The sequence below is a fragment of the Neofelis nebulosa genome, chromosome 1 (assembly GCF_028018385.1).
Source record: "Neofelis nebulosa isolate mNeoNeb1 chromosome 1, mNeoNeb1.pri, whole genome shotgun sequence".
Taxonomy (NCBI): Eukaryota; Metazoa; Chordata; class Mammalia; order Carnivora; family Felidae; genus Neofelis; species Neofelis nebulosa.
This window is the reverse complement of record NC_080782.1, coordinates 93,066,085-93,091,843: the sequence shown is the minus strand read 5'-3', so window position 1 is coordinate 93,091,843 and position 25,759 is coordinate 93,066,085. Positions and strand designations below refer to the sequence as shown.

At 36.9% G+C, this 25,759-nt stretch overlaps 1 protein-coding gene across 2 annotated transcripts in view; it reads right to left on the bottom strand.

Annotated features, from left to right (window-relative positions):
• The window catches only part of HAPLN1 (hyaluronan and proteoglycan link protein 1), a 72,347-nt gene extending 47,456 nt beyond the window's left edge, over positions 1 to 24,891 (bottom strand). The window contains exon 1 of one of the 2 annotated variants that reach the window (XM_058727854.1): positions 24,493 to 24,891. The gene's annotated coding sequence lies outside the window, so the exon portion shown is untranslated. The remainder of the gene's footprint in view (positions 1 to 24,492) is intronic. The other variant, XM_058727830.1, reaches the window with a different exon arrangement.
• Positions 24,892 to 25,759: the final 868 nt, after the last annotated feature.

Genomic DNA, 25,759 nt, shown 5'->3' with positions numbered 1-25,759 from the left:
AATTATTCAGTACTTACAGCTGATGTAAGGGTGATCCAGAGTTAACTAGTTACCAGAGTAACTCAGTTACTCCTTTGCTTCTGTGGATTGCTACGATCCTTTCTCGCTTACCTCAATCTCAACCTACCATGGGCATATCTTGCATGTTTGCTGCTCATTTGAAGCACATAATCTAACCTAAAAGACCACTTTTGGCCCAGGGCCTACGTCTTCCCATGCCTTTTCTCAAGTATGTCCACACAAGTTTTTGTAGTCCGTTTGTGGAAGAACATAGAGCATAAAAGTTACTGAAGCATTTACACAGGCTCTCGTTGCTAACTGCCCACCTCCTCTACCTCTGTCACCAATCCCTCAGCCATCTTCTTGATAGAGTATTCTCACACTGGTGGAAACTAAACATAGCATAAGCCTCTGAAAGCTTAGTGTGAGTGAGCCAATATTTCGTCAGTATTTCCCATTTTATTTCTTCACACTGGTACTTTGGAGATTGAAGTTGTACCTCCAGTGAAGGCAGAGTCAGACAAAAATTAGGGATGTAAAATGCAGTCAAATAGGGGGAAGAACAGGAAAGGAAAGAACAGGACTTGAGGCCAAATTTTCTATCTCGTTTTCTCCTACCTGCTCATTTAAATTTACTTAAGAATCATGCCCTCTGGCCAACTCCTTGCATGATTATCTGACCTCTGTGTTAAAAAGGGAAAGACATGACCAGGAAAACAAACAAGCAGCGGTTATGAGTGGTGAAAAGGTAGCATAGGGAACAAGACCAGTCTGTCCAATATAATCACCTTAGTGAGGGGTTCTGAACTCTGCTGGTCTCTTCCTGCACAGCTTCTAGAACCTTCCCTTGGCTTATATGAGAGGCAAAGATAGTGAAAGCCACGTACTTTAATTCTCATCTGAGTTGGTAATAGCAAGAGCAGCAAAGAAATAAAAAGGCTCAGTGTGGTTGGACTTCAGGTGGTAATTTCTAGCAATGAATTCTGAAGCAACCATGTCACCTCTTCATTCTGCTGATGCTGACTAAAAATGTAGTGCAGCAAATCCAGTGCCAACACAGGCACAGGCCCCACGCCTCACGCCATCCCAGCCATTTCAGAGACTCAGCATGTGAACTCAGGAAAGTCCTTGAATCTACACTGCCAAGCCAAAGGGTGGGAGAGGAGAGTAAAACAGGTGGGGTGCAAAGTGACACAAAACAAAAGAAGGTCAATTAAATTTCAGGAAGTTCAAAGCAGGATAAGGTTTATTTTCTCCACATCTGGGAGGGTGTGTTGTTGTTTTTGTTTTTTCATTCCTGATTTTCAAGGGGGAGAATTTCATTCTGTAAAAATTCCATTAGAGAAAAAAAAGCTAATAGGTTAAGTTGGCTGTTTGTAAGTTAAGATAATTAATGTGACAGGTATTTAAAAATATATGCAAAAGAGGAAATGTACTTGAAAATACTGACAGGACTTCAACATAACAGGTATAACAAGGGCAACTAGTTATTAAAAAGCAAAACACACCCACACCCACATACACACACACAGAGGAAAAGAGGGAAAGTCAATGATCTCACTGAATCATTAACCTCAATGATCTAGTCCAGTCAAAATCAATTTTTTAAAAACTGCACAATTGGCAAATATTCTCTCAGTATGTAGTGAATGGCCTAAGGATGCATCTGCTGTTTCTCCCATTGAGAGGAAGGGCTTGCCCCTCATTTAAGGAACCCTTGCCCAAAATTTGCATTTTTAGTGATACTGTAGGCACATCTTTGCAAAATACCCTGTTCAGCAAAAGCATAAATTTCTGTTTAGTCTCCTGCAGAATGACAGAATAAATATCTACTCCCTGGCATAGTATTCAAAGCATTTATTCAACAATGTTTTAGAAGTAAGCATATAAAATGCAATCCATAGCCCCAAATATCTTACCATTATGGAATCCAAACCAGCAATGACCTCTTGAAATCCCATTGGATTGCATTGGATGTGACACTAATGTGATTAGATGCTCAGTTTCCCCAACTAGAATGTAACTCCATTGCCCTTATTGTATTATCAGCCCTTGAATCTCCAGCATGCAGGCTGGAAGAATGTCTTCAGACTATTGTGTAAGTTATCTGTCAATTTTAATATTTTAGGACATCCTACTCTTTAATATGGATAATGAAAAAAAAAAGAAAGTATCAGGAGAATTGATTAACTTTGTATTTTTGTTCTTTGGTGTTACAATGTCTAAATTATGGAAGTGCATTTATAAGAACATTCCCCGTTACTGCTCTTCAACTGACACATCAAAAGGCTGTTTTTACCCCCTTGGTTTCATTAAGAAACAAATACTGGATAGACAAGAATTTCTAGTCACAAAATAAGCCAAATGGGATGAAGAAAATGTGTTCTCATATCCCTCAATTCCTTCCTTTGTTTCTTTTCTTTCTTCTTCCTCTTTCTAGAATACCCTGATGTCTGAGACATTTTACCTATTCATGGATTTACATTTCAAGGCTCTCTCCTCAGACCTGCCATCCCTGACCCAAGTGATAGCTATTTTCTGACCCTCTCTACCCTTAAATCCAGTATTTCCTTTGCCTTTAGTCTTCTGTTGGTCTCTTGCTTCTTGAACAATGCCTTTGATTTTTATCTTCCATAGTGAACATTTTGGGCAGTGGGAGAAATATTTTGCTCAGGAAGTCATCCCAATGACCACTGAATCACACCATCCACCTTGGCTGCCTTTTCTGAGGCACAGGCTATGTTTATCTCTATATAGCAGAATAGTTCCTGCCATTCTTTATTTGGTTCTCTTCACCAGTTAAACTTTTCAATATCCACAATGGATCTGGCATGAAATCACTGGCATAGTCCCCACTTTAAGAAGTCTTCATTCTTAATTGTAAAATGAAGTTGCTTTAAAATACTACCATAATTGGCAAATCAAATTCTCTCCAATAATTAAATGCACATGAAAAGCAAATGGTTGTTGACCTCTTTTGTGGGCGCCCACGATTGTGGATAATTTCCTGGGATAGTATTTGCCAAATGCGGGCAGGTTTGAATCTTTTTTTTTTTTTTTTTTTTTTTTTTTTTACTTTGGAAAATGGATATTTGAGGAAATGTTATTTAAATGGGAGACATTAGTATAGACTGAGGAGACAATAACGCTGTAAGATGATGCATTCAGGGCAATAGTGGACAGAGGCAGAAAACTTCTATCACTTTCTGCTTATGTACAATGAGAAATAGCTACTAATAATTCTACGAATAAAGCCTTAAACTAAGAAAACTAAGCTGAAGACCAGACAATATTCATTTGCTCACTGGTGCCCATTTGGCCAATAGAAGATGAAGCCTATCAGCACCATGGGGGAACTTATTCACGCTTATGTACAATTCTTAGTACAGACATTGTGTTGGTACAGAAAAAAATGCCATTTAATATGAGCTTGCCTGGAGGACTTGCGAAGTCTACAACAGGTACAGATAAAGTCTACTTTATTGGAGTTTTCTCAGTCCATTAACCAATCATTCTAATTATTAGGCCCCCATTTATATAAGATTTTCTTTTTTCATGACAAAATTAATTTGGCCATCTTTTCTGTTTGGGGTGGATGGTGGGGAGGGTTTGGAGTCACTGGATTTAGCCAAGTCTCTAACTGAATATTCTGAGCCTAAATGGTGACTCTTTTCATTGTCAAACTGTTAGGTAGACAAAGCCAGTGTAGTAATGAAAACCACAGTTATGGGTATTTGAGTAGTGACAATTACTAATATTGTCAGCCTGTCTTATGTTTCTCTGGAGGGAACAGCTGCCCAAATGGTTATTTTTTGGGCAATAAACGTCCTCAAAACGGAAATACAATTTTTTTTTCACTGACCAGCCAAGAAGTGTAAAAAGGAAAAAGGAGACTTTGGAAGAATGAAGTGCTGACAAAAACCTACTTCAACTACTTTAGTGTTTTGCATAGGGCAGGCTGTAATCGGGGGGACAGAGGGTGGATGGTATCTGTAGAACACATGGGGTGACTTCAGACTTGAAAGTAGAATCAAATATGCAAACTAAGGCCAAGTAATGGACAATTTTTCTCAGAAATGGAGGAAGTTATTTATTTGCCAAATATCCTTAGATATTCTAAATTTATTGTATGCTGATTTTAATATAAAATGTAGTATGCATGTAGGCATCTATTTCCATATAAAAATAATAAAACCAAGTAGTTTACACACACACACACACACACACACACACACAATTACACTCAGTTAATTCTAAGTCCAAATATATATGCATCTTTAAACTTTTTTTCTTCCACTGGATTTACATAGTTTTCCCTCTTAAAAGTCGGAGATAGGAAATTCTATATTAATAAACACAAAACATTAAAATTCATCCTTCCTTAGTTTCAAAGTTAAATAACTAATATTATTTTACATTTGCAGTTTTATTTGTTCACTATTTTCTTCAGAGAACTATTTGTTAAGAGACCACCCAGAAGTTTGAACTAATTGAGGAAGCAATCTTCAGCTTACTTGAGAAGAAAGACTGCATGGAACACATTCCTGGCACTAGTCCTTGGTCATATCTACTTGGATATAATGCAAAGGACAATCATTTTGAAAATACCTTGGTCTTTTCTTTTTGCCCTTAAAAGCCCAAGACATTCATAGTTAAGAATCTCTGATACTTTTTTTTTCAGAAAAATTCCTTCGTAATTTGAGGTTTAGAAATGCCAGGAATAAACGAGCCACCCAAGGAGATCATAAAAGCCAAAGTCACAGATGTAGAAACAGGTTTTTAGTAGTGTGATGAATCTGACTTTGGGAAAAGTGAAAGATGTAATTCAAAGTAGAGCATTTAGGCCTTGGAATTCTCATTAACTATTTGGTCATGAGAGAAACATCTGCAAATGGGGACTAAAAGGTTTATGAAAAAATATTGAGGGAACACATTGGAACCTAGAATAAGAAAAATGTTGGGCAACTTCTATTTAGAGCCAAGTTAATGGTATTTTCATCAGTACAATTGTAGCATTTTAGGGTTATTAATATGAGTTTGATATTGTGACAAGAGCCACAAGTCCATTTTTTAAAGATTTTGCCCCATTTTCCTCTCTCAAATTATGATATTTGTTTGCCTTTTCTCCACTCAGGGAAAAGTACTTGATATAATTTGAAAACCATTTATGTAACTATTTGTTAGATATTCAAGCATGTTAGTATGATTAATAACCAAGTAAATCCTTTAGTACTGTCCTGTCTACTTTATTAAAATAAGTCATATATTTTTATTATCATAAGTTTCTATTTATGCATATGTGTATTACTTTAGAAAAACTACAAAAATAAAGAAAAGCAAAAGATGAAAATAAAACCATGTAGAACTTCTGCTTCTGATAAAGATGGAGTAAGAGGGGCAGGATCTATAACCTCTTGTCTAAAATAACTAAAAGGAAAATGGACAAAATATAGAAAAAAACAGCACTCAAAATGTGCTTTGTGTGTGATTGTCCGAGGTTATTGCCAAAAGAAAGTTTCCATGCTACAGTGCAGGATGATGGAGTCTACATCGATGCCACTGGAAAACTTGAGTTGAGGGGATAGAGTCCAGAGTTCTGGAAATCCAATGAAGTCAGAGATCACAGGGCAGAATGTTGGAGAGGAGAGAAAAGAGAAGAAGAGAGGAGACGAGAGGAGAGGTGTGAGGATAGGGGAAGAGAGGGGAGGGGTGTGGGGAGGAGAGAGTGGCTCAAAGAAAGAACTTAAGCAATCTATACACCCAATGTGGGGTTGGAATTCACAACTCTGAGATGAAGAGTCATGCTCTACTGACTGAGCCAGCCAGATGCCCTGAAAAATTTTTAATGTTAAATTAATCCAAAAAAGAAAAAGGAGGGGGGCAGGTAATGAAGAATAGAAGAAGCGAGTAGAAAATTACCAAGATGATAGATTCAAAACCAACAATATCAATATTTATGTTAAATGTAAGTGATCCAAATAAAACAATTAAAATTCAAAGATTGTCAGATTTAGTTGAAAAGAAAGACTTAACTGTATATTTCTTAAAAGATAGTCACTTTAAATGAAAAAGACAAAAATATATTAAAAGTAAGAGGATGGAGAAGTATTTAACATGCTAATACTAATAAAAAAAAAGATGGGGAGACTATATTAAAATCAGAAAGTAGATTTCAGAACCAAAAAATATCAGCAAGGAGAAGAGGATAATTTCATAATGATAAGTTGATAAAATCATTAGTAAGACATTACAATCTTAAAAAAAAAATGTATGCCCCTAATAACAGAGTTTCAAAATACATGAAGGTTTTAACCTGATACAATGTAAGGAGAGAATATCTCTTTATCAGTAATTTATAGAATAACTAGTCAAAAAAACAGTAAACACAAAGAAGACTTGGACACTATAAATCAGCCTGATCTCATTTATATTTATACAACATTCTATTCAATAACAGTAGAATATACATTCCTTTCATGTGTATACCAGGCATCTACAAGGATTCTACATACATTCTGGGCCATAAAATAATTCTTATAAATGTAGAAGGATCCAAGTCATGCACAATATACTCTCTGACCATAGTAGAATTATGTTAGAAATCAATTGAAAAAAGACAGGTGGATACACGGATCAGTGGAACAGGATAGAGATACAAGAAATAAACCCAAACTTCTGTGGTTAATTAAGCTATGCAAATGAAGCAAGAATATATAATGGGGAGACGACAGTCTTTTTTAATAAAGGGTGTTTGGAAAACTGGACAGCTACATGCAAAAAAGAAAGAAGAGAAAGAAACTGGATCACTTTCTTATAGCATACACAAATATAAACTCAAAATGAATTAAAGACCTAAATCTGAGACCCGAAAACCTAAATCTCCTAAAAGAAAATATAGACAATAATCTCTTGGACATTCCCCCTGGTAACATATTTATGGATATGTCTCCTCAGTCAAGGAAAACACTAGCAAAAATAAACTATTGGGACTAATCAAAAATAAAAGCTTTTGCACAGCAAAAGGAACTATCAACAAAATGAAAGGTAACCTACTGAATGGGAGAAGATGTTTGCAAATGATATCTCTGATAAGGGTTAGTATCCAAAATATATAAAGAACTTCTACAATGCAACACCATAAAACAACAAATAATCTTATTAAACATAGGCAGATGATCTGAATAGACATTTTTCCAAAGAGGACATACAGATGTTCAACATCACTAATCATCAAGGAAATGCAAACCAAAACAACAATAAGCTATCACTTCAAAATACTCAGAATGGCTAGTATCAAAAAGACCAGAAATAAGTTTTGGTGAAGATGTAGAGAAAAGGGAACTCTTGTGCACTTTTGGTGGGAATGTAAATTGATGCATCCACTGTGGGAAACAATATGGAGTCTCCTTGAAAAACTAAAAATAGAACCACCGTACGATCCAGTAATTCCACCAGTGGGTATTTACCCAAAGAAAACAAAAATACAAATTCAAAATGATATATGTACCACTATGTTTATTGCAGCCTTATTTTTATAATAGCAAGATATTTATTGCATACATATCTGAACATTTTAGCCAATAACAAGTGCTATTTTTATTTTCACTGAAATAAAACCAAATTATACAGTGTCTTTAAAAGTGATTTTTAAAAATTGAATATATGACCGGCATCTTTCCATTTCATCAAATCTTCTTTTACATGGATATGGATGTTTATGTGTGTATAAAATATACATGCCAAAAATATTTTAAACAATCATGCATTTTGTGTATTTAAGTATGTTTTTATTGTTTTTCTAATAAAACATTGTCATCGCATAGCTATAGGTAAATTTTTAGCAATCTAAATTTATTTTCTTAGGCTCAATTCTACAAAGTGAGATTAGTAAATTAAAGATACATATTCACAAAGTTGTGCAACCATTACCATTATCTAATTCTGGAACACTTCATTACTCCTAAAAGAAACCTTATACCTGTGATAGTCACTCTCCATTCTCTGACAACCACAAATCCACTTTCTGTCTGTTTCAATTTATCATATTCTGGACATTTCATATAAATGGAATGATACACTATGTGTTTTGTTTTTTTTTATGACTGGCTTCCTTCATTTGGCATCATGTTTTCAATCTGTAGCATATATAAGTACTTCATTCTTTTTAATAATTCTTTGCATGAATATATCACATTTTGCTTATCCATTTAGAAGTTGATGGCTATTAGGCTTACATTTTCACTTTTTGCCTCTGATGAACAATGCTGCTATGAACATCCATGTACAAGTTTTTGTGTGGACTAGTAATGGGATTGCACTTCACTATTTTACATTCCTACAAACAATGCATGAGGGTTCCAATTTCTCTACGTCCTTACCAGGATAGGTTTTAATTAAACAAATTATTGTCTGTCTTTTTAATTATAGCCATCCTAGTGGGTGTGAAGTGGCATCTCATTTTTTTTTCTGCTTATTTATTTACTTTAAGAGAGAGAGAGAGAGAGAGAGAGAGAGAGAGAGAGAGAAGCAGAGAGAGAGGGAGAGAGAATCCCAGGCAGGTTCCACATCAGTGCAGAGCCCAATGTGGGGTTCGATCTCACAAACCGTAATATCAAGACCTGAGGCAAAATCAAGAGTTGGATACTTAACCGGCTGAGCCACCCGGGCAGCCCTCATTTTGGTTTTTGTGTTTCCCCAGTGACTAATGATGTTGAGCAACTTTTCATGTGTCTGTTGCTCATTTGTATATCTTCTTGGGAGAAATGTCTATTCAAATTCTTTGCCCATTTTTAAATTGAGTTGTTTTTTTATCATTGAGTTGTAAGTGTTCTTTATATATTCTAGATATGAGACACTTAATAGATGTATGATTTGCAAATATTTCTCCCAATCTGTGTATTGTTCTTTCATTTTCTTGATATTGACATTTGGAGCACAAAGCTTTTTAATTTTGATGAAGCCCAGTTTATCCATTTGTTCTTTGGTTGCTTGTGCTTTTAATGTCATCTCTAAGAGACCACTGCCTAATTCGCGGTCATGAATATATACTCCTCTGTTTTCTTCTAAGAATTTTATAGTTTTAGCTCTTATGTTTAGGCCTTTGATCTATGTTCAATGAATATTGTGTATAGTATGAGGTAGAGGTCCAGACTGATTCTTCTGTATGTGGCTGTTTACTTTTTCCAGCATCATTTGTTGAAAAGAGTATAGTTTCTCCATTGAATTGTCTTGGCACTCCTGTTGAAACTATGCTATTGATTTTTAAGAACTTTTTGCATATTAGGGATACTGCTCTTTTTGTTTTCGGTGCATAATGATGATAAGGTACATCACACTGAATATTTTATATCTGTTTGGTTACTTCAGCTATGGGCTGTGTAGAGAGAACCTTGAAGTAATCAAACAAATGTAAAATATCCAGTGTGATGAGCTTACCTTCAATAAACTACTGAAGGAACATTTTTGTTTGTTTGCTTTTTGGGATTTGGGTTTTTTGGTAGAACTTATTCTTTCTGTCCTCTCTCTCCTTCCATACTGTCCCTTGAAGTAAGCTTCCAATCCCTATTACACTTTGTATCTCAGCCAACAAGCGTGCTTTCCAGCATCTAAACATAAAGATCTGGCTTTATAAATAAAGATACAGTTTGTTTTTATCTCCATTCACCACTTTTCAATTTGCTATTTAACCAGTTAATAATCCTCCAAGAGTGGAGAATCTTAAAGGAGATTATTATTTTTTTCATCAGGTGTGTCCAAAATATTTTTGGTGACTTCATATGATTACTATCAGGGTAACTTACATAGAGCCTACTCATGCTGAATAACACTCCTTTGGTTGTCCTTAAGGAGCAAAATAGTTCAAATTGTAAATTATCAAGGCCCAGAATGCCTTTGTTTTACTTCAAGAGAAATCCCATGGGCTATATAGAAAGTTGCTCTGCTCTGGAACAATCTTCTTTAATCGAAGGATCCTAAGCATTACACAGAGCACGAATGCAATTATATCAAAATCTCAACTTCACAGGCAGTCAATACACTGCAAGACATTTTGTGTACGCTTAGATAATTTTCAATTGTACAGCAGGGCACAGATGAGGGGAAATGTTTTTATATAGTCCATTCAAACTTGAATTTCCTGTAGTGCTCACCCATGCACCAAAAATTTGGATTTGTAATTCATGAGAACATTCTGATACATAAATGAAATACATAAACAAAGAAAGAACTGATTCCTGATAAATTTCATAGTAAACCAGTCCTGTTCCATAATTTAGGATAATAGGCTTAATTAACAACCGATTTAAAATGTTGATAATAACAGGAGCATAATTTCTATACTTCTACTTTAACATTAGGAGAATGGAACAACTGGAATCCCTTCTGTTGGTTGGTTAAAACACATGCTTTATTTAAAATTACACTTATCTACTACTATGCTGCATAGAAACCAGGATTTTTAAAAAGAGGGCACCCTGGCATTCTAGGTATTGTAGGTATGTCATATCTGAATGGCTTTCTCCCCTTCTGAGGTGGCAGCTACTGGCCTATAGCAAAGCCATGGAATAATTATTATCCAGGAGTCATAGATTGTTTACTTCTGATCCTTAGCATGGACATTTTCATGCTGGTGCAGACAAAGAGGGATGAGGGGAGGCAGTGCATTTTTTTTCACAGAATGCATAGTAACACACATTAAGATCACGTTTTGCTCTATACTGATTTTTTTTTTTTTAATTTGAGAGAGAGTGTGAGTTTGAGTGTGGGAGGAGCAGAGAGAGAGGGAAAAGAATCCCAAGCAAGTTCTATGCTGTCAGTGCAGAGCCCTTAACCGGGACTCGGCTTGAACTAAGGAACCGTGAGGTCGTCACCCGAGCCAAAGTCAGGAGTTGGATGCTTAATCAACTGAGCTACCCAGGTGGCCCTGCTCTATATCAATTATAGTAAATTGGTATTTTCCTTCACTGTTTAGACCTCAAACTCTTCGAACTATTTTGTTTTATGTTTGGGCAATTAATGCATTACCATGAATGATTTCACTATGAGACCAAGCTAGGTTTCAATTTTTGACATAACCTAACCTTTTATGGGATGCAGATGTTTAAATGATGATGCACTGTTCTTCTCATTCTGCCATCTGAAGATTAATTTGAAATAGTAATAATACATAATGAGATAGTCACAATAAAGGAGTACAGAAGATCAATGCCTTCCATTTTGAAAATAAAGGTTTTCAACTCTGCATTGACATTTATTTTCCATTTTTCTGGTGCACCAGCTATTTGTTTAATAAAAGGAGACCTTTCCAGTGACAAGGACATTATCTTACTCATTTCTATAATTCTGTGAGCACTATCAATCAGGAGGTTTGCTTTCAAGTCATGGTAATACAAATTGGGTTTTTCCTTTCAGTCATAGACTTCCAAGGCTCAAAGCCTGTACGTGGGCTATAAAGCTAATACTAAGAGTGATTGCAATGTGGCTTAGAAGCTAGAAGAAATAAAAGGATCTGCAGAGTTTGGAATGATGTGCCCCAAATAATAAACTTTTATAGAACAAAACGTACTGTTTTGCATTTAGAAATAAATTGCCCAAATACGAACTAGGAAGATAATAAACTTATTCAAGGTAGCTTCACAGGACAAAACTAGAACAAATGGATGACGGTGAGGAAAGTTGATTTCGCACAATGTCAGCAAGAACTTTTTGGTAAGTCCTCTCAAAGTGAAACGAATTGCCCTGCAAAATACATAGTGCTTTCTGAGGCTGCAGGTGTTGAAGTAGATCAACAAATTCTATCACACAAGGGATTCCTGTGGTGGGTGGAACACTGGAACAGATCAGGTTCTTTGAACTCTGATTCAAACCTTTCAGGTTTGAATCTGATCTAACCTTTCAGGTCAAAAGTCTTAAGAATATCAGGTGGATAAAACAGTCCATTAACAAGGAGGCTATAAATGAGTGACAGACATGTCAATAATTAATTACAGCATAAATACATAGAAAACTGTGCTACGTAGAGTAATGGTGATGCAAATAAAATACTAAGAAGGAACTGAGACAAAAGTGACTAATTTCAGCGGGCAGGCGGTACAATGTAAGGTTGCCTGGAGGAAGTGTTCTGTTAATGATCCTATTGGGAGCCATAGTTCAGGAGGGAGGGATCAAGGGTAAGCGATTCCTGCCTGAGAGAAGTGAAGGAGCAAAGGGTGAAAGAACTGCATGAATGTTTGGCAAGAAAGATCTGGAGAATGAAGTCTGGAGACTGTCATTGTCATCATCTTTGTGATAAGTTTGCATTTACTTTAGCTACCAAGATCTGCCTCTTGGTGCCTTAAATAGTTACAATATTGTAAACTATCCTATATAAATCATAAACTTTACGATCATTCTATTGATTTCCTCTTTGTAATGTAAAATAACATTGGAGAGTGATAAAGTTACAAAGTTAGGAAGCTTCTTCCCTCAGAAGGAAAAAAAAAAAGTAAATAATGTTTTAAATCATAGACCTAGTCTGATCTGCTCACAAGATCCATCGGGTCCCAATTTCGGGTCAAATAGCTGTAAAATTCATGTGGCAGTTTATTTTTAGCCATACTCTATTTATTGAGTTCCATCTTTTAATTGTTCTCTTTAGAATGTTTTTCTGAGCATCTGATGTTTGCACTTTCTACTTTTTTGACAACAAAGTATCCCAGATAACCAAAATAAATACATAAATAACATTAGATCATATTACAGATGGATATGAACCTCCCAAACGTGTCCATAATTTTTCCTAAACAGCAATACGACTGGACGACATCTGAAAACAGACTGCAGGAACTGAGTCACCACTAAGTCTCAGTATCTCAGTTTAGCTCCTTCAGGGAACTGATATCTCTCTGATACCCTTCAAGCCCTCTGGGCTCAAAGACTTCGCTCTCTCAGAGAAAGTAGGCTCAGCAGATAAGAGCCACCCAGTCAAGCCAACCTGCTGACTTTGGGCATTTTCTAATGTGGAAAAAAAAAAAAAAGGCAAAATTTCCAGCTGGCTAATTTTGCTATTTGTTAGTCTACCTGAAGCCTTTTATTGCCAGAACATATTAACAGTCTTTGTTGTTGTCAGCAGTTTTTTATGTCCTGTGCCTGGGTGCGGGTTGTTGGTTTTTTGTTTTTGTTTTGTTTTGTTTTTTGTATTTATTCTGTTGTGGCTTTGTAGTATTTCTTGAATTTGTGACATGGACAGTCACAAGCTATTTTTTCAAATGTTTACTTTTTTATTTTTAAGAGAGCGAGAGAGACAGAGTGTGAGGGAGGGAGGGGCAGAGAAAGAGGGAGACACAGAATCCGAAGCAGACTCCAGACTCTGAGCTGTCAGCACAGAGCCCAATGTGGGGCTCAAACCCACCAACTGAGAGATCATGACCTGAGCTTAATAGACTGAGCCACCCAGGCGCCTCACAAGCATTTATTTCTAAAACATTGTTTCTGCCCCACTTGCTGTTTCTCCTTCTGGGATGGATGGCAATGTCCACAATGCCCAGAGATGTTTTACTCTCCTTTCCCCACACACCTAGCTTCCCAAGCCCCAGTACTTTTTCCCCTTCTTCTCTTAGGTTTCAGTCTGCTTCTTATTGTCATTGTTGCTTTTCAGAACTATTTTCCATTTACTAATTATCTCTTCAATGTGTCTCAACTTTTCAGAAACTCCTGGATTGAGTTTTTAATTTTAGTTATTAGTATTTAATTATTAATTGTTTTCCCAGTTTTAGAATTTCCATTTGAATGCTCTTTTTTTGTTGTTGTAGTTTCCAGTTCTTTGGCAAAATTCTCTCAGAGTCTAATTTCTTAAACATATTACTCACATAAAATCTGTATCTGATAATTTTAATATTTAGATCTCTTATTGATCTGTTTCTATTTTCTGTTTTATTACCTGGATTTTTTTGATTGTTTCTTTTTTTAATGTTTTTATTTTTGAGAGAGAGAGAGGGAGAGAGAGAGAGAGAGAGAGAGAGAAGGAGACAGCAACAGTGTGAGTGGAGCAGGAGCAGAGAGAGACACACACACACACACACACACAGAATCTCTAGCAGGCTCCAGGCTCTGAGCTGTCAGCACAGACCCCAAAGTGGGGTCGAACCCACAGACCACGAGATCACAACCTGAGCCAAAGTCCTATGTTCAACCCACTGAGCCACCCAGGTGCCCCTTTGCTTGTTTGTTTTGGTCCTTTGGGCCTGCCATCTGGTATGCTGCGTAACTGTAGATGAGAAGAGGTGAAGCTAGAAAGGTAAGCTAGCACTGGTCCCTGAGAACCTTGCAAATGATATTAAATAATTTGAACTTAATGTTCACAGTAATAGAAAGGTGTTGAAGGGGTTAAACGGGCAACTTTTTTCAGATTCACACTTGAGAAACACTAGCTTCTGTGTGGGAGAGTGCATTAGAAAGTAACAAGACTGAAGAGGCAGACACCAATGGGTAAGGTTTGCAGGAATTTAGACAAGAGGGGATGGTCATGGAAGGTAGGGTTTATGCTAATTGAGATAGAAAAGGAGATATTTATGGGATAGAATCAACATGGTGACTCTGTTTTTGGAAATAGAATGGAGAGAAAACAGTATAATTTACTACACTAGATAAAACTGGGAGCAGTTCAAATTTCAGAGAAAGAAAATGTATCAAAAGAAATCATTAGTGACTCTGATGAGGAGCGTTCCACTGGAGTAGTTGAGGGAAAAAGCACATTGTTGTGAGTTGAAAAGTGGATGCGGTGAAAGGGTAGAGAGTGACCACATGTAATTAATTCATGAAGCTTGGCTCTGATGGGAAGAAGAGAGATTGGTAGATAGAATGTATGTGAGATTATGGAGAGTTATATATTTTTAAGACAAAAAGTTATGACCATGGTTAAATGCCAATAAATAGGAAGAAATAACCAGAGTGGAGAGGTTGAAGATACAAGAGAGAAAAACCTTAATTAATCGGGACTGTTTCTGAGAAGAGGATATGGGATCTTGAGCTCAGGGTGCAATGTCTGCCTTAGACTCTTAGAGGTAAAGCATAGCTTTTTTTTTTCTTCTTTCCCTAATAGAAAGGAAAAGAGAATCTATGGAGGTGCTGGTAGTCAAAAACAAGTTTTGGTGGCAGAACAGTGACAAAATTCTTTCCAGATGGCTTCTATTTTTAGTATGAATTAGGGAGGCTTAGATATCTGCTACAGGGTGTTCAAGAAACAGAAAACCTTTAAGAAATCTGATAGAACTGCCACATAGCATTAAAGATCCATCTGAGGTCAGATGTGATGATCTGTGGTCCAGATATGATGACCCATTATGCAAGGTGTTAGGAGGTTTTCCTAGCAGTCCCCAGCAATTTGGAGCAAGTATAGAAGAGGTAGGCTGTTAGATTTTCCTGAAAAAGCATTTCTGGCTGGTGGGTCCCTCGGTAGACAATAGGTCAAAGACAGTGACAATGTTGGCAAGCTGATGGACAACAGAAGAGAAAGCAAAGGGTGAGGGAGCAAACAGGTAGAAGAAAGACAGGAAGTCTGGGATGGAAGTTTCAGGTCAGTTTGATGGACCGGTCGTCCAAAAGTCCAGACATTCTTGTTAGGATGACTGGGATGATGACAATTTTTGACTTATGTATAAGAAAACCAGTTTGCTTGAGGCAATCTTGATTTATATTACTTTGCTGGAATAATTAATAAGTCACCTTACTAATTTCACCTTCAAAGTGTTCCCGATTGGCTAATAAATTATATGGCCTTGGTATCTATGTAGAATTGGAATGGACCAGGCTTGGTAGAAGGAAGATAATGAGTTCAAGTATGGACATGTTGAGTTCAACTAGTTTAAGGGAAATTCAGGGTGAAAGGTCAAGTAAACTTTACATGCACATACAACCAAAATTCTATCATAAAACATAAAACAGTACTAAATGACTTCTAATTTATTATCTTAAGAATGATATACTAATTTGCAGACAATAAACTTCTAGAAAATATTTGCATTAAAAATTTGAGAGGCCTTTTGAGGTATAAAAATAAATGACATTTTTTGGTAAAATGAAAAACATTAATCACCTGAGGAATAATTTTAATATTGACCAAATGGTAAATGGACTGAGTTAAGTTGAATCATACCTCAAAACATCACAAGGTGGCAGCACAACTACAAAATGACATAGTTAAGACAAGATCCCTTTCAGCTATTTCTGCAGTTAGAGTATTTGGGAGTTTATACCCATTGTACATGCTTGTATGAATGTATGCTTTTTCATTTAAAAATAATTGCTTGTTTTATCATTATTGCTGACTTGCAAAAGTGAAAATTAAAAAGTTTGTTTTTAACATGTACATTATTTTATAACATTTTACATAGACCAAAACACATTACTAATATACATTATGTCATTTTTATAACTGTTGGTGTATAGGCTATATATACAAAACACCATAGTTATAAATGATTTATAAATTTGCATCAATTGGTATATTGTAGTTAGACAATTTTATTTCGATGATCTTTTTAATACATTTAACTAGTGAAAATAAATTCAGTAACTTCATTTGGTGACTTTTAGAAGGAAAGTGTTCAGAAGTCTCATGGAGAAACTCTTGTTTGCCATATTCTAGTAGTAAGAACTTCAAGTGTAGGGTAGGGTTATCCAATTTAGTCAATGAAAAATACAGGACACCCAGATAAATTTGAACTTCAGATAAACAACAAATAATCTCATTAGCGTAAGTATGTACCATGAGATCTTTGAGACATACTTCTACTAAACATTATTCAGTTATCCTTTGGTTTTTATATGGCAGTCCTAGTGGGGAGGACAATGGGAGGGAGAAGAACTGGGCCGGGGTGGGGGGGGGGGGGAACAAATTGCTGGAAAAACCAGAGAAATCCAGGATTCTGGCTCCAAATCTGATCTAAGATTTAGAGGTCTTCAAGATCAAGGAACTAGGAAAAGAATTATAAATGGACCTGAACTAGGCTGCATTCTGTGGCGAACTCATTTGTATGTTAAGCTAAACAACATGGGCTAAGGTTAATCAAGTACTCTGGTGAATTACCATCTACACCACACATTGATTACTGATCTTTAAACAACAAAATGCAACAACATATATTTAAAGCTAGCTCAGTATCAGACAAAATTGAATAAATAACTACAATTCAGACATTTTGGGGTCTTACCCATGTTCAGAGTTATCATTATGAAAATCTGTCATTAGAGTATCAAGGCTCGGAAATACCATTTTAATTTCATTTAATTTAAAACATGTCTGGCACCTTCTATACGCAGAGGACTGACTAAGACTCTGAGACATAAGGATTAATAACACACTGATGTTATCCAACTCAGTGGACATTTATAATTGATAAAGTAAGAGTTAAAATCACACACGATGGCAAAACTCATTCTTACCAATTTTTTCCTGGGTTTCAGTTCATGGTCAGCTGTTTTCCCCTTTGTTCTTCCCTGGGATGATGTCTTTCCCTCTTCTGTATGATTTTCAACTACCATTTTAATACTAAAGACTTCCAAATCTATTTTCAGCCATGAGTTCTCTCCTGTGCTTAAAATATATACATTCAACTAACATGGGTTCTCCACTGTCCTGTCAGTCTGTCCTAAATTAGATTCACAATATTCTTCAAGAAACCTTTATTCTTCCTTTATTCTCAATCTTAGTCTATTGTATTTCTCTTCATGTTATCGTCTGCCCTTGAAAAAGTCACACTATCCTTGACTTCTTTCTTTCATCCAATAAATGCATCCTTTTTAGACCATGCCTACACTGTTCCAAAGCCTCTCTAAACTCATTTCCAGGCTTTAGTCTTGCTTTTCTTAAATTTAGAGATTTTTTGAAATTATCAATTATTTCTACTTACATTATTCATTTTATACCGATTATTATTTAAATCTGAGAAGATTTTATGCACTTAACAACACTGAAAGATGGGAAGAAGACTAAAAAGGAAACAAAGAGTCAGGGAATGGCCTGAGGTTGGGAAGTGTTCAGACATCTGGAACATAGGCACTTGAGATAAAAGGCCAGGAGATGAAGAAAGCCCCATATTCTGCACTGTACTGTGCATTGACAACAACAGTAAGCATTTATAGGGCACCTACTGAATGTGAGCATCTATATCTTCTAGCTAGGTGAATAATGCAGATAAATGTTCCTTTTCCTCTAGGCTGCCGGGAAGAAAGGGAAGGAAACGGGACTTTCTAAATCTGGGTTATCTGACCTGGCAATTTAAAAAGTGGTGAGCATATCTTTATATAAGAACAGATAGTATCTTACAGGACTAGCAAACTATGGTGGCATAATCCAAGGAATGTAATCAATGAGAACATAAATCTGAAACAACCAATAAAATATGACTATTGTTATACTGTATGTTAATTAAACATAAAACGGGAAAGAATTTACACAAATGACTGATTAGTACTTCTTATATAAAGCCAAAGCAAATGTTCAATTTTTTTCCTGTAGTTAGTTTTCCAGAATCTAGAATCAGCATCAATGTCAAAATTTCTCTGTAGCTAATCATAGTTAGGTACCTGAGCATAATTTAAAAGATATTGACTTTGACCCATCTTTTCAACACGAGGGCTCATTCCTATGCTTGCCCTACACATATTTCATCTTCTTCCCTCAGCCCCTTCACTTAGAGGAGTCCTTGGACCAAATATGTGGATTCCTGTTGCTCTTTCCCTCTATACCTGGACATTCAGGGCGACCTAAGGGCTCAAAGAGTAGAACGTAAGAAGCTCTAGGTGTCCTCTTTGTCCAGGGGCAGCGACCCAAGTGCTGCAGAGGACGTGAGGGCAGGTTTTGGCAAAGTAAAGGGATGGGCTTTGGAAGCCCCTCCAGGTAGGAGAGGGGAAACTTGGTCTGGGCAAAGCTCTGGGAAGAGGATGAAAGGACAGGCTGATCCGGCTCAGCTGAAAGGAGCCAATCATTAACAGAATCCAACATCCTTCAAGTTTCTAGAAATGGGCCTTGAGGGAGTCCCTCTAGCCTCACACACGGAATGGGGTAACTGAGAGATTGAAGACCATGGAGGACTAAATCAGCTTAATTACACCCTTTGGTGTAAGGATAGGAAGGCCCCCAAATGTTTGAAATTCTTTTTACAGAAAACAAAACATTTGCTTTAGGGACATAAAAGGCTTGAAATGTAAATGCATGAGTGAAACTCATTCACACTGAAGTGTAATCAGTCAGTCAAGAAATCAATAAACCAGAGAAGTATCAGATCTTCCGGAGTGGGGGTAGAGAGCAGGAGTCTCACTTTATGAGGTAGAGGCGAGGTGGAAAGTTTGGATAAAGGCAAAGAAAAGAGACCCAGGAGACTATGAAGCCAAACTTCACCTACGTGGCAAATTTTACTAGTGATTCATGATGTGCGTCCATCTGTCTTCTCCACTAGCTTGTGAACTCCTTGAGCCAATTACTGTGCAACCCCTAGTATGGTGCCTGGTGCAAATGGTAAGCACTACATCATCCTGTGCTCCATCTGAATTTAGCCGCAAACTGGCAGACAGCAACTGTGTGCAAATGAATTTTTGCTTTTCCTGTCCATCCAAGCAGACGGATTATTGGAACCCTAGCCCTCCTGGAGTTCTGGAGTGTCAGAGCTGCCCTCCCAGGCCCATCTGTGCCCACACAACTGAATAAAACAAAGCTCTTATCCACTCAGCTAGATAGCAAATAAGGAAAATGATTGTGAAGATGTATGCCCCAAATTCTCTTAATATAAAAACTACGAGGCTAGAATTTTTTAGTTGTTTCTGTTTCTCAGTATACCTTAGGATCCTGTGCATTTTAGATTCATTATCATTAATTTTGACTTTCTGATTTTTTTAGAATGAATTTTCATGGAAGGGTCCCAGCACATAGTGCTAGCATAGTACCAGGCAAATAGCAAGTATTTGATAACTTTTCATTGAATGAACAAAATGAATGCAAGAATGATCAAATGAAGTGATCCCCAATTCAAAATAAGAGAGTCAAAATAAGAAAAAATCAGACAGTGTAGGTGGAGACTGATCCAAGATATCCATGAAACTTTAAAAGTTTAGGAAAATCCAGATTCACCATCAAAATAATTTGAATTTTATTTAACTTAATTGGATTTTATTCAATACAGTAAATGTAACTGGAGTATAGTAATTGGAATTTAGTAACAAATCAAGTGATTTGTGTTCCCTGTAGGGAAATTTCTATGGCTTCCAAGACTGAGAACCAACCCCTGAACCGTAGTCAGTTTTCTGTCACTTTTATTTTGTGAGTTTGTTTTGTTTGTTTTTGTCTTGCCTTGTTTTGCAAATGGCCTCCTGGCCTTCTAGCACCCCCTGCCACTCCTATATCAGGTGTCACTCTCCCACCCCCACCCCCACCCCCCGTTAGACTATAAAACAATGAATAGAAGCTCAAAATAGTCCAGCACCATTTGATATTTTAAACAAATCCTGGCTTTATCTGAACATGACTAGGAAGCCTTCAATCCCAGGAGCCTTCTCATCTCCATCACCAGGAGAGGCCATTCTGTGGACCTACTACTTATGATACAGCTGAGAATGCAGTAGCAACAGAGCATTTCAGAGAGCTTGACTGGGTCTTTCTCATAAACTCTAGTATCCTTAAGTCATCTGAAATCATTAACGACAATTTTGTAATCCATGTTTGAATTTCTTCTTTCACGGCCTCTGACTTTTAGGTGCTTAAACTACAAGTATGGGATTCATTCTAAATCACGAGGATGGTCAGAGGAAATTGTTGACAGAATGGTTTGTTTCTGGTGGATAACAGCTTATTGGAAATAAGAATTAAGATAATATGCCTTATTTTACATGATTGATAGTGTTTTCAGCCACCACTTCTGATCAACTCAGGCTATAATTTTGTGGAATTAATGAAAAAGGACTTAATGAGAGGCTGTCCTTCTTTCACCGTGTAGGTCTCACTGCCATACACAAAACCGAAGTCCCCTGAATAGGGAACTTCCATTCCACACCAGCATGCCCTAACTCGATATGTGGATGACACCTCTAGAGCTCAGCAAGTAACAAATTAATCATTATTTTCTTACTGAGGCATTTTACCTTCTAATGTGAATTTCAGAACTTGTCTTGATTAATGTCAGTGTGCTGAACACTGTTGCCATTAAGTCATAGATCTTGCAAAAAGCCAATTGGAATAATAATTCATGTATCTCCTGGAGAAAAGGTTTTCCAAATTCTCAATGCAGTATTCTGATGGATTAATCTATGCCTTCCTGATGCTCCTTTCAAACACTGGCTTTCCTGGCAATAGTTCTTTTTTTAGGATTTTTTCTATTATGTCAATTTAATGAAAACAATGTTCCTACTTCAAAACTGCATATGAGCAACAGGTATCCAAGACGTTGTTCTACATGAATTATTAGTGTTTGAGGGCAATATTCTGTAAAATATTCCTCCAGGACCCCCAACAAATTTTACTACTATCCTTTTACATTTAATGAAAAAATGTCTAGAGAATATGTAATAATATATGTTAGTATATGTGTGCTAGTCTTTTAATCTAGTATTTATTTACCCATTTAAACTCAGTAACACTGAACTTTACAGAAATATATTTCCATGTGAGAAACAGTGATTCCAGACAGAAATATATTTTCATTTGAGAAAGAGTGATTCAAGATTCCAACTCTCCAGTCCTTTCTTGAGCTAGGTAGGTCATGACATCCTTCTACAAAACACATCCTGTGTTGGAAGTGAGTTACAGTTATTAAACTGTATACTCATGGAGGCAGAATGTTGATGGTAAATTACCCAGTAAAGATTAAGCTGATTTTAAATGCAACCACTGGGAATTTAATCAACTGTTAAGTGGTGCCTTGATTTTTAAATTATATGAAAGTCACTTACTGTATTTTCTACTCTGAGCTCCTACCCCAACATCTGGCATACAGTTAGTGTTCAGTGTCAACCCAATGGAAGTCTCAGATTTTTTTTAGGGAGAGAGGCTCGTGAAAAAAAACCTTCTTTGACTCATCCACTAGGTGGCACACAGGGACCATACTTCACACACAACCATCACAGAGTCTACCTTTCATGGTGTAAATAAAGAGCTGCATTATTAATTTATGCTATCACGGCCACTCTACACCTAATATTTGCTTAACCAGCTGTTTCCTCTAATTCTCCTTAAACACTATTGATTAAAATCCTAAGCATATTCAGGGTTCCATCCCTCCCCATTTTCCTCCAACAATATTTTGTTACCTTTAAATAACAAACTAAGTACATTTAAATAGCACAAACCAAGTACCATGGTTACTAATAATGAATCCAGGATGTTGGAAAATCAACTAAAGGCAACAGAAGACTCTGATGTAAAAGTTATTTTCAAATTTGCTTTGCATTTTGTTGGAATTTTAATTGGTGGAATACCATTACCTTAAAAATGTAATCTGGAAAATAAAACATGCATGGGAAACACGCAAAAGGAGATGAAAAGAAAGCTGGCACTAGCATTTTCTGGAAATGAGAGTTATTTTCTGAACATGATTCGCGTTCATTTTTCCTGAAACAAAGTACAGTGTTACCTTAAGATTCAAAGACTTCTTCAACTCTTCAGAAAATACCAGCATTCCACAACCAAGATGTTAAAAGGCAGGACTGTTCCGTAAACCATCTACACATAAAGTATCTTTCTGCATATTCCGCCAAATGTATTTATCCTGGATGTGTTACTTGCTCCCAAAGGAAGGAAGAGGAAGTGAAACTACTAGGGATATAATGAATTGATTCTTCTCTGTGAAAGTCTCTTCAGTACTTCTAAATTACAGTGTCCGTCATTCCTCTGAAAGACAGGGCCTGCTGACAATAAATAAATGGCTCACTTTATAAGAACATGATGCGCTCCTCTTTCTTCTTTTCTCATGGAAAGCCCAGGCCCACTGGACACTTCTGTTTGGAATACTGGCTTCTGGGCATGTTCTCCCAGGGGGCCAGTGATCTTTTAAGTTTGTTGGTTTTCTCTTGCTCATTTAATTAAGCTTAAAGAAAATTACTCCTACTTATCTATTTTCTCCCATTTTTAAGCTGTTTCCAATTTTGTGAAGAGGTTACCAAAAATGTAACGTCAGCTCTTAGCTTAAACAATTAAATTATTAAGAACAGATAGCCCCCAAATGACTAAAGACTAATAAATGTTCAATAGACCTCTGGCATACATTGTATTTTACTGAATGGAATTGAAAACTTTTTTATTAGTAGAAATAAATGCAAATGAGGATAAAAACTAATGCAAGAATCAAGAACTATCACACTAAAAGTTATCCAAAAAGAACTTGTATGATATATTTGTGGTACAACAATATTCCCATTTTATGATTCCATTAAAATATTGAAGTCACTGGAGTATGTATAAAATTACTGCAAAATTTAGTACACTGAAATAATCAAATAGAATGATTACCAGAAACTACATTTGTAATGAATAAATATTACATTTCACTTAGAAATTAATTCACAGGCTTTATTTCTTAAGAACCGTTAGCTTCCAAGAAGCCAGCCAGTATGTTTGATTTTATGACATCACGCTGGAACATGTACAGGAACACTTTCCACCCTAAAAATTCCCAAATGTACTAGCCACTTTGTGTATTTTTCCAGTGATAAATGAAAATAAAATAACTTATTTTCAAAGTAATAAACCATCTCATTTTGAACACAACAGTCAAATTCAATGGAAGAAAACAACTTCATTTAAGCCCCAAAGTGTTCAGATTTGCTTAGGGTGGTGAACAGTCTCAATACATGAATCGTTTAACCAACTTTTAACAGTAATCTTAATAACTATGACTTTAAAATATTTTGCAGTGCCTTAAAATTATCTAGCAACATTATTCTATGTATGACACACATAATTCTATAATCTTCATTTCACAATTAATCGGAGAAGCTGGGAACAAAACTGGTAACACCTCAAAGATTATCAATCTAACAGGTATTACCTACATGATTGCCGTATCTTTCTTTTCCACACAAACTTATATATTCCCTAAAATAAAACTCATAAGTCTGGAATGGTCATTCCCATTCCTCAGCATTTCCTTCAATCTATACTATCTTTTTTTTTTTTTTTTTAATTTCAGGTGCTATAAAAATGCTTGTTGAAACACAGATGGAAAAGCCAAGAGTTGGAAACCACATGCCTACCAGATTTATAGTAGCACTAGCAAAACCCAGGATACTAGAGTTAATCCTTACCCCAAAGTAGACTGAACTTTTTTTATTGCACTTCAGCATTTTGTCTGACAATATGACTCTTCAAAAAAAAAAAAAAAAAGTGGAGATGTCATGTTAAACCCAAAAGAAAATTAAAGAAAATAAGAAAAATTGTTTTAATGTATATATACATCATAATATGTATTGCTCTCTGAAATCTTAAAGGCATAAGGTTTGAGAGGAAGAGTGAAAAATTTATGGAAGTTTTACCTTGTCCTGAAATCCAGAAGTTCAGATGCTCTCAAGTCCTGCTGAGGTTGGAGCCTGGAGATCAAGTGAAGCTAGCGCTCTTTCTCCTCACCTTAAGTTTGTCTCTGGGCAAGTGTGTGTGTGTGTGTGTGTGTGTGTGTGTGTGTGTGTGTGTGCCTGAGCGCAGAATGTGTCTTTGTGGCGCTGGATGGCAGAGGTCCTGGTCCTGGGAAGAAGGAGGCACTTTCTCACCAAGAGCAGAAGAAAAGCAAAGCGTCACCAGGAAAGTTCTCCTCCCAGATCCCCTAATTACAGCCTAACGTGCACTTCATGCAAACTTCAGGGAGGAAGGGAGGGGCAGCTCTGTGCCCAGATCTTGTGAAACAGCAGCTTCTTAGATGACTTTCCACTCTGCTCAGATCCCTGAGTATCCCGCTCAGGGGTTCAGGGAAAGCAGCAGCTACAGGCGCAGCCCCCACCCACACCACACCTCCTGAACTCTCACCACTCCTAGGTCTGTACAGAGGGGCTGGGGTAAGGGGTCTGGAGGATGGTCTATGGGGCAGCAGTGTGAGACAGAAACTCCAGGACAGTGCATTTTCGCGCGCGCTAGCGTGTGTGTGTGTGTGTGTGTGTGTGTGTGTTTGCCTTGGTTAAAAGAAAAATCCAAAGGTAGAAAAGGTCCTGGCTTTTCCACCTCCCTCTCCCCAAAGTAGATCTAGGGTGAATAGGTAGAGAGGCAATCATGACAACAGGAGACAAAATTTCATAAACTGGAGGTACCCGTCCACCCAAATTGCAAGAAGTGTATTTTCTTGTTAACTGGACTCAGTTATCAATCTGGGTTTGACAACAACTGCTATTGTATCCTTGGATGACAGAGCTCAAAGAACCTGGATTTATTTATAGAGTGAGGAATGCGAGGGGCAGACGAGATGGGTGGGGTTGGCTTATGGATCCATACCCAGGATTAGAACCAGATGGGCACAGGGTGCGCGCGCGCGCGCGCAACACACACACACACCCCTAAAATAACCACTGGGGAAGATGCTGGGACACGCGGGAAAACGCCTCCTGAACAAACAGACGTTTATTTATAACTCCTGGGAGAGTATATAGGTCCATTGATTCCCGCCTTGAGTAACCAAGGGTTTTGGAGAGGAAATGGCTTCATATTTCAATAACAGAGCCACCTTTGATGGAGCCTAGGAGGGGAAAAAAAGAAACACACCGCAGGAAGCAAACGGCTGTTGAAGCAGCCGGGAGGGAGCGGGGTTGGCCCGGGGAT